Source organism: Podarcis pityusensis, assembly GCF_964106645.2.
Source record: "Podarcis pityusensis genome assembly, chromosome: 5".
NCBI classification, from domain to species: Eukaryota; Metazoa; Chordata; class Lepidosauria; order Squamata; family Lacertidae; genus Podarcis; species Podarcis pityusensis.
Window position 1 is genome coordinate 96407595 of NC_138032.1, and position 10685 is coordinate 96418279.

The 10685-nt window shown below is 44.8% G+C and overlaps 1 long non-coding RNA gene across 1 annotated transcript; it reads right to left on the bottom strand.

Moving 5' to 3' along the window:
• Positions 1–6086: 6086 nt before the first annotated feature.
• LOC308478008 lies at positions 6087–10365 on the bottom strand. Its single transcript, XR_013986804.1, has 2 exons — positions 9702–10365; positions 6087–8554 (listed from the first exon to the last, which is right to left on the bottom strand). It is a non-coding gene; the product is annotated as an uncharacterized lncRNA (long non-coding RNA).
• Positions 10366–10685: the final 320 nt, after the last annotated feature.

The window sequence follows — 10685 nt, forward strand, 5'->3', positions numbered from 1 at the left end:
TGCTCACAGACTGTTTGCTTAATGATCTGCTCCAGAATCTTCCCTGGTATTGATGTCAGACTGACTGGGCGGTAATTATTTGGGTCCTCTCTTTTCCCCTTTTTGAAAATAGGGACAACATTTGCCCGCCTCCAGTCTGCCGGGACTTCACCTGTTCTCCAGGAATTCTCAAAGATGACTGCCAGTGGTTCTGAGATCACATCTGCCAGTTCTTTTAATGCTCTTGGATGCAGTTCATCTGGCCCTGGAGACTTGAATACATCTAAACTAGCCAAGTATTCTTGTAGTATCTCCTGCACATTCCTTGAGGACTGACTTTGCTGCTCGTCTTCATATACCTGATCGACTGTAATGAGGGAGAGATCCTCAAATGGAGTCTGCTCTTCGTCTTCCATGCTAGGGGAGAGGACCTCAAAGCGATTGTGTATTTCTAAACAATCAGAGCGAACCCTGGGCCTCCTACTTCTTTGAGTCACGTTTCTCCATATATCTGGCTCCTGTGTTGGTGAACTAGCCTCCTTCTCAGGGGAGTCCCCTGTCTCCTCCTTGGTGGAGACGGTGTGCTCTGTTGCTTCCAAGAAGAGCTCCAGCTCTCTAATTCTTTGGAGCGTAGCTACACGTTCCTCCAGTTGCTGGACTTTGTCTTCTAAGAGGGCAATCAACATGCAATTGCTGCAGGTAAAGCTGCCTGCAACCTTTGGCAAGATGGCAAACATTGGGCAGGAACCGCAGGTGACTGCAGCTGTTCCCTCCCCCTCCATCTTGAGAACGTGTCGTTGGGGGTGGCTACAGCGGTTCTCCATCATAAAAAGCGTGAAGACAGGACAAATAACTCCCCCCCCCAAAAAACCCCTAGGTCTCCCCCAACAAACGTTTGAGACTAGCTCCCCTAAATCTAAAAGATGGATCAAACTGCGCCGCTGCCCTGCAAGCTCTGAGAAGCTCCTCCCACAGCTAATCACCTGCCTCAACAGAAACCCTGCCCCCTCTGACCTTTGCACAGGGAGAGCAGCTAATCAGCCACAAAGAAACATACACACAAGAAAACCCTTTTTGCTCCTTCTTCAGCTGCTGCCCTGCAAGCTCTCACTTTTTTATTTGTTATTCCAGTGCATTAAAAAGAGCATTTCTGCCTTTGAATGCATCTGCATAAATTCTGTATCATAATATTCTGTATCATATCATACTGAAAACTCACACATCTTTCTGGTTTATGATTTGCTGTATGTGAGCTACTGCACTCCCAGCCTTTTTAGGCACAACTTATAGCCTGTGCACTGTTTGCGGGGGGTGGGGGGGCTCCATGTTGGGATGCAGACATACTATTATAGAATATCTTATAAGGGCTCAACCTTGTTTTATAAAGGGTTCCTTCCAGCAAGCAAGGTTCAGGTTAGTTCAAATACGGTGTGTTGCCATGACGACTTATAAATGCTTACCCTTATTACATATAGTATTTCTCAGGCTCATTTTAAAGTATTCAGAACATTGTATACCTCAGCAATACTTGGAACAGTCCTGTCTTGTAAGGTAGGTCAGTATAGTAATTTAATTCACTGAAATTGTAAATGCTTAGATTACTAAGTGTTTAAAATTGGTTGGTAACTGAATTCTAGTAGTTCTCATGAGACTGGCTAACATTGGTCTCACGGGAGATATCTAGTGAAGGAGAGACTCTTGTATGTGAAGCAAGATGACTGTGTTTTAGAATCCACTGTGAATACTGCTAAGTTGAATAGAGTGTTGGAATGCTTCTTCTCTGCTGGGAAGAAAGAGAGCAAAGCGGCAGGAGAAGGTGAAAGTGGAAGTCTCTCCTAGGACCTGCAAGACATGGGCTAACTGAGATACAGAAGGCTGCAAAGAGCAGAAAATACATCTCTTTGGACATTAGAAGAAAAGCCTGTAAGTCCATGCTTGGGGAAGCATGTGGCTTTAAATATTATGTTTTAATTCATCTATAAGTTTCTGCAAGTAAACTTTTTTTTGAATGTTAAAGTCTGGACGTTGCTTTAATTTCCAAAGAAGAGTGTCAGTCATATATACATAATCTGAGCTTCTTAGCTGCATTTTCTCTACATCTATCGCTTGAGCTGCAGAATGGGGTGGGGGAATGAGGCTAATAATAGCTTGGCCTTGCACCATCTGATGTGTCCATCGCTGCCACTGGGTTGAATGATGGACTTCTTGCCTCACAGCTCACTCTCTTCGCTACTAGACCACCCTCTGGGAACACTTTCGACACTGACTTGTCTGTGAAATAAGCTAGTCATTGACCACAGAATCACTGGGCGTTTCTAGGAATTCTGAGCACACACAGTAACTGCATGAGGAAAGCGTGATGTCTGGATGGTTGGCATACTATTGTATGTGAATGGAAGGTAGCTGTGGAATGTGCCGCAAACTCCTCTGTGTTTCAAAGGAAATTTGGTCATAGTGGTAAAGCGATATTTTTGGCTGTTTGTCTGCCCTGACTGATTTTTCTTATCACAAGTTGATAAGTTATGAGAAGCTCCAGAGTGGCTGAGGAAACCCAGCCAGATGGACGGGGTACAAATAAAATAATAATAATAATAATAATAATAATAATAATAATAATAATAATTTCACAGGAACAAAGCCCCGGATGCCAATGAACTCATACCCTCTAAGTGTCCCTATTTTCCAGGGACAGTCCTGGAATTACCGAAACTGTCCCCATTTCTGGTTTGATCCTGGAATGTCCCAGTTATCCATTTTCCTCCCCTCTGCATCTCAAAGAACAGTTAAAACTGGTGGGTGTAGGTGCAAGCCCTTTTAATACTAAAAATAAAATTCCTGCACCAAATGGAGGAACTGGTGAAACTGGCATACAAATCCCTTCCTATAATTTTCAAGGGAAATGTCACAAGACAAATAAGTAAAGATAAGGGCAAGCTAAAGAGGCAAAAGGCTAACTAAACAACCACAAGAGTGGCCAAGAAGCTAAAACAGGAGATTTTTCCTGCAGAGAAAAAGACCTGGGCCAAGCTGACCAGAGGAAGAGCAGATCTGGAGGTCTGAGGGTGGATCCAAGGTCCACAGATCTCTCTTCATAGAAGGTGGTCAGCAGAGCTCAGACAGAGACAGAACCATGAGATGGAGACAGATACTGAAATGGATCTACAGCTTCTGCCTGCAGAAGAAGTAGCCCTTCATCCTCCCTTACTGCTGCCACTGGAACTATAATCACCCCACTGCCACTTCCAGAGACAGATGCAGGCAGAAATTGCAGATCCATTCCAGATCCATTCCAGCCTTTTATTCTGCCTGCAACTCTTTCTGTCTGCTTCCATTGATCCCCTGTTTGTTTGTTCTTTTTAACATTAGGGTGTGCCTGGTACCTGGTCAGTGCTTCTTATGAGTAAACAGACACTCCCACTTCCTCTTCAGTCTTTCAGCCCAATTTCCCTTCATATGCTGAAAAGACTGAAGAGGAAGTGGGGAGATCTGTTTACTCATGAGAAGCACATACTGGGCAACAGTTGTCATTGTCACACGGTGCAAGTTGAGTAATATTTCCATGAGTAAGAATCTTCACAATAATCTTTCAAAATACAGCCACTTGCAGATATGGAAGAAAATGACATAGATCTGGAAAGACAAGTTCTGCTACTTAGGTTGTAAACATATTTCATTGATGAGGGAGTATGCTAGATGGTTAGTTGAGGGATGCTTTAGTTGAGAACCTGCATTGCAGGAGCTTAGACCCTCGGGGTCCCTTCCAACTCTACAATTCTATGATTCCATGATTCAGACCTTCAGGTGTTGCTAGACTCCAGCTCCCATCATTCTTGACCGCCGGTCATGCTGTGATCACACAGGTGGGGCTTACCTGGGCCCCCCATATTTTATTCAAGTTGGCACTGCTGGGGAGCAAGATCTCTTTGCGTGTTAATGCTGTGAGTCCTTCCATCTTTTGCTCAGCTGAGGTCTAATCCACCCATGAGGCAAGATGAGGTGACCACCTTGGAGATATGAGAACCATTTTCAAGGGCTCTCAAGGGCTGTCATATTGGAGAGGGAACAAGCTTGTTTTCTCCTGCTCTGGAGGGTAGGAATCGAACCAGTGACTTCAAGTTACACGAAAGAAGATTCCAACTAAACATCAGGAATAGCTTTCTGACAGTAAGAGCTGTTTGACAGCTCTTTGGAGGTTTTTAAGCAGAGGTTGGATGGTCATCTGCCATGGATGCTTTAGCTGAGATTCCTGCATTGTAGGGGGTTGGACTAGATGACCCTTGGGGTCCCTTCCATTTCCATAATTCTATGACCACTTCAGATGGCAGGATTCACAGGAGCAACAGATCCAGCCTCCAAGGAATGCAGAGCATGTGGATCTTTATTCCCTGCTTGTTTCTGATGTAGATTTTCTGTCCTCCCTTGTTTCTGATGTAGAGCTTCACTCACCCCTTCTTCCCTGGGGAGGGCACCATTTTGTGGTTCACCTCAGGTGCCAAAATGTCTTGGGCCGGCCCTGGCTCAGCCTGGATATATGTGTAAATAAAACTATATATCATCAACACCATTGTCTCCAGTGATCTTCATTCAAAAGAAACAAAAGCTGAGGCATGTCTTGGCACCCCTGAAGTCACTCACCACTCAGAGATTTCGGTATGAATAACAATATTGCAGTGTTGTCATTTCCCATTCCCTTTTATTAGCAAGGCAGCAAAATTAAATCAGCTCTTCCAACTGACCCCTGCCAGTCGTATGACTGTATGACAGTCCAATGCATATTTGCTCAGGAACAAGCTTCAGTAAACATAGTAGAACTTACAACAAACATGCGTAGGAACATGATTATTTTCTTTTTATTTTTCTTCAATGACAATGTTTATTGTTTGGCCATAAAAAATGTTACTTGACGAAACCTTTAAAAAGCAAGCAAACGAAACAGGACAACTAAATTTATTAGCAAAGTTAAAAAACAACAACTTTCCCCCCAAAATAGTTATTCTCTCATTTCTCCATCTTCTTCTTCTTCTTCTTCCACACCCCTTATATAAAGGACATTATTGCACCTTATCAGAACTTCACCAAGGTGTCCAGATAATGCACCATCAATATATTCTTCTGTATTTGCAAGCTGCACGTTCATGTAGCCATCGACAGAGACGAGGTAGCCTTTGTATTCCACCCCCCACTTCAGCTTCACTGCGAGTAAATTTTTTGTTGCTGCAACCGCCCTTAGGTTGGTCTGGTTGCTATGAGTCTGCCTCTCAAACCATGATTTTTTTCTTTAAAAAAATGTTTGGGAGTCCTCTCCTTTTCCTACTCATATTGAAATACTGCCCCTCAATGAGGCCAAACGTAGATTCACAAAATGTTTAGGGGTATGCGTCCCCCTGCGTCCCCCCAGGAAAAAAGCACTGCATAGGACCAAGCTCTAATTAACCGAATGACCAATAAAGCAATTAATACTTTCTACCCTACAGGATACAGAAATGTCACTCACTTGTCATTAATAGCAATTTTCATTGCAACAGCTGAACCAGCTCCAGTTGTGATCTATTTTGCTGGGCATTTGTTGCTTTTGAACCACACCTATTTAAAAGTCATTGGTTTTTTCCTGCAATTGCTGTAAGTCCTGCTTATTCACAGCAATTGGTTAAACCCTGGACAGGACTATATTGAGAGCCAGTCCTGTATGTGGCTGTGTGCTGCAAAACATTGCTTCTTTTGTTTCAGAGCTCATCATGTATGCCTTGAGGAAATATTAATCCTCATTTCTCTTTGGGAACACAGAAATTAACCATGAATATCTGGCACCAAATCAAAAAACATGATCTACCAACTCAATGTGTTTATCAGTAAGAACTCTAAGTTATTTCTAATCACAATGGGAGTTTTTGTAGAACCATCCAGGCTCCTGATGTTGCCAATATTGGCACAAGGAGCCCCATTGACTTCCCTGTTTGAATGTGTCTATTGACAACACAGGAATTGAAGAATGGGTACATAAACACGTGCAGAAACTGGCACATGGAATAAGTATAAAGGACATAAGAGAAACAGAGAGAGCCCTTGAACAAAGCACTTTTTAAGCAGAAGGCCAGCAACGGTGCGAAAACATGACAAGGAAAGGATCTTTATTAAGGCAGAGACTCAGCAGCAGACTCAGCAGCAGAGAGCTAATCCAGTCCCAGAGCTCTAACAAGGTGAAGGCTTAACAATAGGGCTGGCCCACCAATGAGGCAAAATGAGGCAACCACCTTGGGTGGCAGGATCTACAGGGGCAGCAGATCTGGCTTCCCAGGAATGCATCACCCACTGCTGTTGCTGGTTCCACAGTGGCAGCAACGGCTGTGGCACACTCCTTGGAGGCAAGATCTGCTCCCTCCTTGGCAGCTCCCTCCATGCCACCGCTACAACCTCGTTCCCAATGTAGATCTTCACTTCTCCATGTAGATCTTTATTCCCCACCTTATTCCTGATATAGCTCTTCACTCACCCCTTCTTCCCTGGCACGTGGAGTGGCAATTTGTGGTTTGCCTCAGGTGCCAAAATAGCTTTGTCCAGCCCTAGTTGATGTGGTTGGGCCCAGTCTAGGAGCAAGAGCCAAGGTTCATGGCTTTGGGGTAGTTTTAAGATGTTCAAGGCTGCACAACAGCTGATAAGTTGTCCCATTAGGTTTACCACACCCACCTGTCAAGCTGCAAAGGGCAGGTGGGCACAACTCTTACTCACGAGAGTCTCTATTCCAGCATGAGCAGCTGGCTTGCAAGAGGGCATCTGGCCCCTCCTCCTGTGGCGCTGCCTGGGAGAGAGCCCCAGCCCTCCTTCGTCCCCGCCCTGCTTGGCACCCCACGCTCAGAGGCCTCCCCAGATTCTGACAATGCTTTCTACCTTTGGGAGAAGTGGGGATAGGAAGTCCTGCCTCCACACTAGGGCGAGAGGGGATTGCGGGGAAGGGAGGGACTTGCATCTGCTTCCCTCTCCCTCCATAGTTTGCCATTCCAGGTCTGAGCCCGAAGATGCCAAGGGAGTAACGACAAACTGGAAGTATAGCTGGTGTCATAGGAGGAGAGGGAATGCCAACCCAGAAAACGACCTGGCCTAGGCAACCCCTCATGAACCTCACCAGAGTGCAGTTCCCTGCCATGGTGCTTATTTGAAATATTGCCTGGAGAGGCATGTTTATTCTGGATTAGTGGTTTTCATGCATGCAAGATTGTGCAGCATCCGCACAATCTTGTGGTCATCAGAATGCCAACCTATATCCCTCACCTGATTTATTCTCTCTGGGGGAAATCTTGCAAGTGAAAAACAATCTGTTGCCAACTACCCATTTGCAATCTTTCCGTCACTGCTTACAATATTAAGCCCTTGTCTGGAACCATCCTTTGGCAGAGGGGACTACATGGTTTGTGAGCAAACCCTTTGGTAATAAACCACTTTGTACCTTTGCCTGAATTCCAGCCAGTCAAGATGGGTTCTTTCAGCTGCTGTTTTGACTTGGATAGATACTATTAATTACTTCCTCATAAAACTTTTGAAACATTATTCCTGGAAGTGGAAATGCCAAATCATGGTTGTGTTTGAGGCCAAAGAGAAGAGAGATGGAGTGTTGTTTAGTACCAGTAATAATATCCCAAACAGAGATTCTTCGTGGCAGAGCTTAAAAGGAGGGCTGCCTTGAGTAGTAGACCTACCACTGGTCAGTGCTAAAGGCAGGACTGACAAGTGAAATTTTCCCTTTGAGAATCCTCAAACCTGTTTCCCCAGGACTGATCAGGAAGGCTTCCTATTATTTACATTTTGTAAATAATAAATTCATTGGAAGTAAATCCTATTAGTTTCAAATGAGTGAAACCAAGCTTGCATCTTTACTTTATAAAGGAGGGAGGCCAAGGGTACAAGCGAAATAATCCCAGATTGTGATCTTTACTTGGAAATACCAATTAAATCACTGACATCACTTGGTTTCATGAAAGAAAACCTCTGGTATTCCAGAGCTTAGTGAGAAGTGTGGCCTACCTAAAATCTCTGATGCGTCAGGCAGTGGGGTGGAAATCTTGTAGTCTTCATGTGCATTTTTTTCCAGACACAGTCTTAATGAGCAAAATCCCAAGCCATTCACTTCCCCACTTACATGTAGCATAAAAACCTTTTACATACCAGGCTCTGTCTGGTCTCTGTCTTGAGTTCTGTCTCCCTTTCTCCTACTACCAACATATCCCTGCTGTCTCAGAATTACCTTTTGTTGTTAATTTGTCATTTTGTTATGCAAAATGGCCCTATTCCTTTTATCTTGTTGGACAACAGAGTTCTTGTTAATGGCCTTCAGTGGTCAGTGGCTACTCCATACCAGTGGAATCTGAATCACACTCCTGCTGTCTGTATAGAATTGAAAAGGATCCCATCTTGAACTGGGCCAGAGAAAAATATTTCAGAGTTGTCACTAAGAGTGCATTCATATGTCCATCCCACCGAATCGAGGTGAGTGCCTGTGGGCTGAATAAGAAAGTGAGGTTTGGCTGCACACACAGAAAGCTTTTTTTGCCTACATCATAGTAGTAATCAGTGTCCAGGCCACCTGGAAATGGGAGAAAGTTCATGAAAGGAAGAAACTGGGACATCCTGGAGTAGGTTGCATGTGTGTTGGGCAACATCTCAATGCAATCATTAATTGAAGGGATTATGGGAGCTGCAATTTAGCAATATTTGGAAGGGCATGTTGCGCAGTCATCTTCAAAATATTTTTGTAGGAATATTTACGTACGCACATAAAACTTGGTGGTGATCATCTATAGAATATTGCACAGTAACCCTCAAAGCATAAATTATAGGAGTGTTTGCGCAGTCATTTTCAAAAGATTGTTATAGGAATATTTACATATGCACATAAAACTTGGTGGTGATTATCTAAAGAATATTGCACAGTAGCCCTCAAAGCATAAATTATAGGAGTGTTTATATAAAGAGGCACTTATTACTTATAGGTGTGTCGCATGAGGGTTTAAGAATCGCAAGCACTCTGTCACAGTGGTTCCAATGTTTCCTGCAGGTTGTTTTCAGGAGGTGGTGCAACGTGATTTCTGTCTGAAACCTTGCTGTTTGGCTGTCCTCCAATGCTGCTAAATATTGATATTGCACATGCAGGGCAGTGGCAGGGAAGTGGGTTCAGCTGCCTGGCCAAATCTTTCTGCCTGCCGCCCCCCCCATGGGTTAGGTGTGACAAGCAGGCATCTGACAGGTGGGCAGGGTGGGCTAACCCACCTCCACTTGTCATTTGCTTCACATCACAATGCCATCAGTGAGTCTACTGCACAGTGTGCCATAAAACCTGTCAACCAGCTGATCCATGTGGCTTGCAAAGAAAGGTGCTTTCCAAGTGTTGACCATCAACCCTTTTTGGCATAGCCATGCCTTTCCCTGCTCTACATATGTGCCACTATCACATTCCCAGTTCAAGTTGGCTGCAACCCTCCCCCAGGTGTTGTTGGACTCCTGTCAGCCTGAGTCAGCCTGGCCAAAGAAGGGAATGGCCGCCGGGAGGAGCACAGAGAGAAGAAACGCCAGGGGGCATCTGCAGCAGCACCACCAGACACATGGGCTTAGCCAGGGGGTGGGTGGGGGGCAATTGCCCCCCATCAAAACAAATCAAGGCAATTTTCAGTTTCTGCTCTCCCTAACAAAAGATTGCCCCCCTTCATCTGCCCCAACTGCAATGAAACATGTACCTCCCTTATCAGTCTCTGCAACCACAGCAGGCGCTGTAACTCTGTACAGTAATGGTTTGACTTCACCCCCGAAGGTGCACTCCTCCATTGTCTCTGGAGACAGACGGGGGGGGGGGGGGCAAGAACAACAAATGGACAGATGCAAGTAATAATAACCTTCAAAGGTGACCCGGAAACTGCAATTAATCCAGAATGCGGCAGCTAGACTGGTGACTGGGAGTGGCCACTGGGACCACATAACACTGGTCCTGAGAGATCTGCATTGGCTCCCAGTACGTTTCCGAGCACAATTCAAAGTGTTGGTGCTGACCTTTAAAGCCCTAAACGGCCTCGGTCCAGTATACCTGAAGGAGAGCCTCCACCCCCATCGTTCAGCCCGGACACTGAGGTCCAGTGCTGAGGGCCTTCTGGCAGTTCCCTCACTGCGAGAAGCCAAGTTACAGGGAACCAGGCAAAGGGCCTTCTCGGTAGTTGCACCCGCCCTGTGGAATGCCCGCCCATCAGATGTCAAGGAAATAAGCAGCTATCTTATCTTTAAAAGACATCTGAAGGCAGCCCTGTTCAGGGAAGTTTTTAATATTTAATGCTGTATTGTTTTTAACACTCGATTGGGAGCCGCCCAGAGTGGCTGGGGAAACTCAGCCAGATGGGCGGGGTATAAATAATAAATTATATTATTATTATTATTTTTAGGAAGTGAAATGAAGCAAGGAGATATATATACACACACACACATATATATTTATATATTTATATATTTGGTAAGGGACGCGGGTGGCACTGTGGGTTAAACCACAGAGACTAGGGGCATGTAATGCCTTGAAGGAAAACATTATGAAAATGATATATAGGTGGTACATGACCCCAGTCAAGCTTGCTAAGATATATCACCTGTCTGATAATAAATGTTGGAAATGTAAGGAGGCTGAAGGGACATTCTTTCACCTCTGGTGGACCTGCCCAAAAGTGAAGACCTTCTGGGAA